Raw genomic sequence first — 8,641 nt, 5'->3', positions numbered from 1 at the left:
GAAAAGAGCATGCACCAACACTTACCTATGTCTATGCACGTGCCTTAAAGAACAACTCCGGGCATGTAAAAATATAACTGCAAGGGTTAAGTGTTAATTTTGGTATAGGATCTAAAATAAAAAAACATACACTCACCAGATCCTTGTTCCCGCCTAGCTGCTAGACTGGCCCACGCAGCCTCTTCTCATCCAGGGCTCCAGTGGTCTAAGGATCCGTGACGTCATCATGTCCATTGACTTGCATTGGAACATTCCACAGCCAGAGCAGAGAGGAAGAGAGGTGAGCAGTCACCACTGTGGGACCAAGGATCAGGTTAGCATGTCTTCCTCAGGTGACCGTAGACCAAACCGAAAATTTAACCCTTGCAGTGCAAGGGTAGCTCCACTGCAGGGGTAAATTTTTTACATGCCTGGAGTTCTTCTTTAATACGGCTGTTTGGCCATCCTTAAAAGAGAACTAAGGAGTTAAGGCTTTTCCCCATAGTTCTCCTTAGGGTAACGGGAGGACACAAATTAGCATTCTCACGTCACCCTAAGCTCAGTGTAGCTCGCGGTATACTGAGAAGCCCCAGCTGAAGCGGATCCCGACAATTATGTCTGGATCCGCCCAGCTGCGCGAGTGACAGCTCGCTCTGTCTATCTAGAGGCAGAGCCAGCTGTACCCGCCCCCTCCCCCGTCCGTTCCGCCAGTCAGCGCTGGTGGATCGGGGAGGGGGGAATCCAGCCCCTCCCCTGTCACGGCAGAGAGCTGTGACAGGATCGAGAAGTGAGCGAACGCCGGTATGTGTTCGCTCACCTCCCGATCTACTGAGCCGACCTGTGACAGTCTCATTGTCTCTCACAGTCTCACTCACCTCATAGTTCTCCTTTAAAGTACTTTCATTTGGCTTTTAATAAACAAAAACAATAGCCAGACCTAAATAAAGATGCCATTGACTCTTATGAAGACTGTATAGGCTAACAAATAAAGTTAAATGAAATCAGTCAATGTATATTTTTATTTTGTTCTATCTTATGCTGCCCTGAATGGTAATGAGAACAATGTTCTACTAACATGCAGTGAGGCAATCTTAACTCCGTTCTGTATGGTGACGCAGTTTGTCCCGCCTTTATTTTTTCTGTGCTTTTCTCCTCCGGATTAGTGGACAACACAGGATCCTCTAATCTCTTTGACCAGATGGATCTGCATTTTACTGTTTCTTTTCTTAGCTCTTGCTCAGATCATGCCTGACTCTGTGCTCCTAAATGACTGGCAGTTGGAATGTAGTTTACTCCTTCCACCTAACCCAATTTTTTCATTTTAACGTTGGTACTTAAAAGCAAGAAAATGACATTGCAATTTGAGCTCATGAGTTTGCTAATGTCAGGCCATGATTGGTATTTCTCATAGAAATGTATAATGTTACACCTAAGCTGGACATACATTCATAGATTTCTTTCATTTGGACTTCAGGCTGAATGAAAGAGATCTAACCGATTCCTCCATCCACTAAACAGGGCAATAGGGAATCTCTCTTGCCGGGCTATTGTATCCTGATAGCTGGTGCCAGCCACTGTAAGCACTGGCTGCAGTCACTGTTTGGCCAACAATTATTCACCCAGCCCGTGGGTGGTGCTGGCAGGGTCACACACAGCTCAAATTTGAGCCAAGTCAGCAGGAGTCGGCCAACATTCAAGCAATATATGATCAGCTTTAGCGGTGCTTATGTGTGAACAATGTGCTCCAACTATCATCAAAGTGTGATGTGAGAGCAAAAAAAATCAGTACATCTCTAGTGCATGAACATTTCCCCATATTTTGTTTCTTAGTACAGAAAAATATCTGTTGATCCTGCCACAAATCTGGTGAACTCATCACTTCCTCTGTACTCTAATTCCAATGCTCTGAAATCTCAAGCAGTGTCAGCCCTTCCTAGTTTACCTAGGACAATGCTCACTCACTGTATTGTATCTATTGTCAGACTGAATGCTTATTCCAGGATTCAAGGATCAATTATGTTTCTTTGCACTTGGATGCATACTTTAAGCCCTGGATTGTACTGTATGTACACATACTAGTTGATGTACTTCACATGGAATTGTTCAAGAATAACAACCAGACTAGCTCAGCAAATGTTAAACTAAATGTTAGCAGACTTTAAATGGTCACCATCTTTCCTCACGGGATCCACAATGAATTTGTGGGGTGTCCAATTTTTTAGAAACAGTATTCATTCTGTAGGATTCCACTAAGAAACATATTTTAAAGTGGACCTTTACCACTTTCGACTAAAAATCACATTAGCATACAGCTCTGTACGCTGATATAAAATCATCTTACATTCATCAGTTAAAAAACATAAATCACATTAGCATGCAGCTCTGTACGCTGATATAAAATCATCTTACATTCATCAGTTAAAAAAACATATTTTCCTTTTACTCACAATTTCTTGTTTTCTACTTCCTGGTCCTTTATTATGTTATCGTGCCCAAGCGTTGCATCCTGGGAAGGTTATCTCAGGAGAATATTGCTGAGAAATCTCATCTGTAATCTCACGAGATCTCTGGGAAAGGCATTTTTCTCCACTGAGATGATGTGCATAGTCACATGTCCTAGTCACATGTGCCAGAGTTCCAGGAAGTAAAGAGGCATTTAGCAATTTGCCCTAAGTAAAAATTGCCACTGTGAGAAGAATGGGGAAGAAAAGAAAAACAAGGTATGCAAAGAATACAAAACCGGCAATTACCTAGAAGTATGTGTATGCAGATTGTCATTGCTAGACATTTCTAAAGGTGCCTTTTTTCTTATTTTAAAGATATGGGTAAAGTTCCCCTTTAAAGTCCCATTACGATACCAAACACCCACACTGAGCTACGGGACATGGTACCCTGAAATTTGGGACCTTCTGCGCTGAAGTACGTAATCCAGCAAATAGTAAAGTGAATGTAAAAGCAAAACTTGTTTGGATAGAGTGGGGGAGAGCTAGAACCTATGCCAATATTTTATTTTATTGCAGTCTTATGTCCCCTCAGGGAAGATTCATCACTGAAACAGAATGTAAGGGGAAATCCTACATTTTAGAGTTTTATGCATCATGACAGTAAAAGGTGGGGGTTCTGTTCACACCAGCAGCTGCACGTACGGCTACTGGTGTGCGTGTCCCTGAACAGTGCCGATGCGCTCAATTGCGCTGCATGGCACTTTTTTTTTTGTCAACCCTTATTGAAATGTCACAAGTGACATTTCATTCTGTACTATGGGCTCACCGCAGTCTGATGCAGTTGTACCACATCATACTGCGGTGCGCTTAAAAAACAGTACTGAATGCCGTACTTTTTTTAAACCCAATCACCGAAACATGGTGGTGTGAACCAAGCACATTCATGACAAGGCAATTTGCCTTGTCTTGCATTCGGGCTGCGCTAGAATAAACGGCCAGCACAGCCCGAATGCAGATAGTGTGAACCAGCCCTCAATGCAGACACATGTTCTGGTGACAACAATCTAAGATGAAAATTACCCTCACTGTGGATTTTTTAAGTTACTTGCTGTTGCATCCCTATGGTAGGAAGTGATGGAACATTTCTGCAGCAGGTCACAGACAGCAAACAAAATTAACCTGGCAGGAGTTCTAACCCTTCTCTGCTGTATCTAAAACAGAAAAAAAAAGTTTTACCTTTACATAGACTTTATTAACTGTTTTTACATTTCACAGGAAGCTGTTACAGGGATCCCAACCTGAAAAAAAGCAATTTCAGGGAGGTGCCCTTCTCATTTCAGGGAGGTGTCCTCTGCCCCCCTTCCCCATCCACAAAAAAAACAGATCGCAGGGAAAGCTTTACTCTGCTAGATAGAGGGTTAGCCACAAAGCGATCACTTCTTGCTACATAGGTTTACAGATACAGAATTAATGGGGGGTTAAAAAAAAACCATACATTGTAAACACACATGCTGATCCGTATTTATCTTTTTGGATACAAAATTAGGAAGATGGAGTTGGATCCATGTTGACTGTATTATTATTATTTTCCCTTTGTGATATGCACAATCTGATGTGATTTGACCATCATGCATTATAATCGAGGTTCTTGATATGGAGATGACTCTTGTTATTTATTTTAACCCTTTACAGAGTTGTTGAAGAAACCCAACTGAAAGTAAGAAGCGGCTCAGAAATGAGAAATGTGTGGGTTACCTGTTATTTAACGACTGCCGATATGCTTCAGAAGCAAACACAGGAATTGGCTGTTGCTAGGATACTGTGTGTGCACATTGTTGGAAACCACAGTGTATTGAATCAGCTAATTATACTGGAAAAATGGTGTTAGCAAATATCTATGGCCGGTTGTCAGCTAAGAAAGATTATATCAAACCTTCTGTTGTCAGCCTGCATATGGGCTACTGCAGAATTTCAGGTCTGAGATACTGCTCAAGTATCAAACAGCCAGTATGGAAGATGTGTTTGTATAAGGACTGCATCTGCAGTATGACTACTTCTATTGTCAACTGTATATGAGATTTTGGTGCACATATCGTAACCCTTACCTTAAAAATAATTTGGAAGGCATCTTTAGAAATATTTAGTAATGCAATCAACAAGCATTAATAGATAATTACGGACTTTTTATACTTTGCATACCTTTTTTTCTGTTTCCTATTCATTCTTTTCACGGTGGCCATTTTCACGATCGACAGAAGAATCCATCTCCTTTAGCTACCTGGAACACGGGATCTGACATATGGAAAATGTGACAGTTCACATCCTTTGAGGGTAAAACAATGCTTTTCTCAGAGATCTCACAAGATTTTGCAATTTACAGATGAGATTTGCCAGGAAGGCAACTAAACTAATAGATTTTCCACCGCAGTAAATTCCATAGGGCTCCTTTCAGACAGACATTCTGTCAATCCGTGCTTGACCCATCATTAGATAGAACAAAAATGGACTGCAGTGTTCCTATGGGTGGCCAGATGTAAGCGGATGTGCATTCATTTTCATCATTGATGTCCGAGTCCTTAACACCGGTCCATTCAGGTTCGTTAGAACCAACACAATAAGTTTGAGTCCAGTTCTGCTTTTGAGGACCTGCCTGGAAGTGGGCCGATGTAGACAGACATAGGTGTTTGCATGGGTCTGTTTTTCCTCCATCACAAGATGGAGGAAAGAAATGGAAAATGCATGAATATCACATATGAAACATCCTTTTCCATTCTGATCAGTCTACGATCCCATGCTGAGAGAGCAGAGGGCGCCCATGTGAAAGGAACCCTAGGCTGTTAGATCTGCACAAACCTGCCTCACAACCTCTCTTATTGAACTTTCTCCTTCTACCTCAAAGAAATAAATTAAAGCCTTGTGTCAGGGATCAATGTAGCCTGCAGTTAGTTATAAAAGGAAAAAAAAAACATCCTCCAGTCTGCCAGTCTGTGCATCTGTGTTCTGCTTAGTGGCTGCAGGTATAACTTAGGGTGCCATGGACAATTGTTTCTGATAAGCATATTGCTACCCATATCCATTATATAGTGATCATAGCTTGGGCTCTTCATATTTGCTGCCATTCATTTTTCTGCATTTTTAGGCACAAGTAAAAAATGCATGGAAATCAAAAATCCATTGTTGGAATGTAGGACACTTTTGCATTATACCAATTATTTGCATTGTTGTGCTTTGGAAAAAACGTTCTGCATGCTGCATTTTTTTCTGCATTGACATGCACTTTGTCAAATACAGAAACAGAACAGTAGTGTGTTCTGGTATGAACAAGCCATCTATTGTCTGAATAAAGCTTGCTTTTTTTCAACCCTTACATTGAAAAAAAAAAAAATCTGTTGGGTGAGTGCAGCCTAAATGTTTTCCACTTCTACTTCAATAATCAGACTTCAGCGTTCATGTGCGAATGATCAAAGTACATAAAAGACGGGACTATAACAATACCTAGAACATTTCAACGCTTTCTTACATGAGAGCACTGGACTTGAAGGATCTCTTTCAAGAGCGACAAGTTTGTCAGTCAATGTTGCATTAAATGAAGCTGTGCTGGAGTGCAGAGGTCATTCATTATTCTAAAAATAATTACTATCATGTCACCATTGCATTCAGAGGATACAGTATGTCAGTTATTTCTACCAAAGAACCCTTTAATAGATAAATACCTTTTTATTGTTTTAGGCAAATATTTTTTTTTCATCAATGAAGTGTTGTACAACTCTTACAGGTTATATTGTTTTCTTGACAATGGAACTCTAGAATATAGCAGTATGCACTAAGGGTTAAGTGCTTGTTTGTGTCTAGGTTAAAAAAAAAAGTTAGACTCACATGAAGCTCTGAGCCGGCTTCTTCTTAGATCGGTCCTTCCAAGGTCTCTCCCCATCCTCTGGAGTGGTCTAAAGTCCCGTAAATCATCAAAGTCCATATACCATGTATAAACATGAGGACGTGGAGAAAGATTTCAATGCTGCTGTTATTTTAGCACCTAGGCACAAACGAGCACTTAACCCTTGCAGTGAAGGGTTAAGGCCCGACTGCAAGGGTTAAGAAAAAAAAATTCCTAGAGTTACGATATGATATGATGTGATAAAGATTTCATCAAGAATGATATGATCAATATGCATTGTTTTTCATAACTGTTTTACCACATTAAATTGTATTTAGTGAGCTTTGCTAGAAGTCCAAGCTTTGGATTTTAAAGGAGAAGTATTGGGAGAGTAAAATGTACTCTTCCCAATACTTAGAGCTGGCGTGTGACACTGCAGCTGTCACATGCCGGCTCTATAGATCAAGAGCTGAGCGATCATAAACTGCTGATCGCTCAGCTCACGGTCTTCTCCCTGCAGAGAGTGGGGCAGGCACAGCCGGCTCTGGCTTTAGAGAGCCAGTCAGCTGTCAATCAGGCAGCCAGGTGAATCCCGAAAATATTGTCTGGATCTTTCCCGCCTGCCCACTAGAAGCTGTCTTTTGGTCACAGGAGTACATTAGTAAATGCACTGTCAGCAAATAGGGGGAAGTAGCCCACTAGAAGCTGACTTTGGGTCACAGGAGTACATTAGTAAATGCACTGTCAGCAAATAGGGGGAAGTAGCCCACTAGAAGCTGACTTTGGGTCACAGGAGTACATTAGTAAATGCACTGTCAGCAAATAGGGGGAAGTAGCCCACTAGAAGCTGACTTTGGGTCACAGGAGTACATTAGTAAATGCACTGTCAGCAAATAGGGGGAAGTAGCCCACTAGAAGCTGACTTTGGGTCACAGGAGTACATTAGTAAATGCACTGTCAGCAAATAGGGGGAAGTAGCCCACTAGAAGCTGACTTTGGGTCACAGGAGTACATTAGTAAATGCACTGTCAGCAAATAGGGGGAAGTAGCCCACTAGAAGCTGACTTTGGGTCACAGGAGTACATTAGTAAATGCACTGTCAGCAAATAGGGGGAAGTAGCCCACTAGAAGCTGACTTTGGGTCACAGGAGTACATTAGTAAATGTACTCCTGTGACCCAAAAGAGGACTAAAGCAAAAAAAAAAAGTTTGGCTTTAGTTAACTTTTAAGGCGTGTCATATACACTAAGCCAGGGGGCTGAGCAAGAGACAAATGAATCGATTCCTCCATCCACATGAAACAGTGTGGATGGGGGAATCTGCACTGCTGGCTATAGCATTTACATCTGATATAATAAAATCACTGTTTGGGTGAAACATTTCCAACTGGCTCAGGCAGTTTTTAAATCGACTTTGGTCGAGCTGGGTGGTGCTGACAGGGACATCCACATCTTGAATTTTGTTGAATTTAGCAGGAATCAGCGGAAAGTTGAGCCGTCTATGGTTTGCTAAAGTATATAGCATATCAACTTTAAATCTCTTAGCATTTTTAACACATGAAAGTCTTTTACATAAAGCCTAAATCAACACTTTTCTTTTACTTTTGGATATAGTGGGGAATTTGTGAAGTTAGTATTTATATCTGTGACTCCTTTGGCCACATTTTTACTTTATGTACATGTGATATCTGTAGAGCGGCAGGGGGTACTGATGCTAACTTACAGCTAGCTTACAGGTTTTTTTTTCTTTTTTCAGACTTTCTTTTCAGTTTGCTTTATATTTTTTATTCTAAATTGGAACATGGTGTAATTATATCTTGGTTCATGTTTCCTCTAGCTGGTGAACCATGGACCAGCAAGTATGAAAATGACTCAAAATGTAATGAAGTCTGAAGTAAACTGCAACCCTTACTTCAAATGTCTAGTTAAGGATGGATTAAAGGGCCTTTTGTCTTCTTTCAGCCTTTTTCCATTATTTTTTATGCTGAAATAAAAACTTTGGGTGCGCTCATATAGCTAGCTGCATAATATATGGCAACTAATCACCCATTTGGCTTAATTTTATGACTTGCAGTAGGAAATAAAAAAATGGAAATTGATTGCTGGGGAAATGCTTCCAAACCTTTTTCTTAGTTTTTATCTAGTAACACGTCAGTCCTTCTGCATTTATGCCACTACAATATGGCAACAATTTTGAGCTTTTGCCAGAATTAATTAATTGTCAAAATAGGCTTTCTGCAGAAAAGTTCTGAATCTTGTGACCAGGTTTTAATTAGAGAGGGCATTTCCAATAAGGATAATTATAATAATGAAATGTACAATGTATGGGGGTCTGGTTTCGTGGTG

This window comes from Nanorana parkeri, unplaced genomic scaffold (assembly GCF_000935625.1).
Source record: "Nanorana parkeri isolate BGI_ZX_2015 unplaced genomic scaffold, ASM93562v1 scaffold36, whole genome shotgun sequence".
NCBI classification, from domain to species: Eukaryota; Metazoa; Chordata; class Amphibia; order Anura; family Dicroglossidae; genus Nanorana; species Nanorana parkeri.
The sequence above is the reverse complement of the archived record's forward strand: the minus strand, read 5'-3'. Positions refer to the sequence as shown.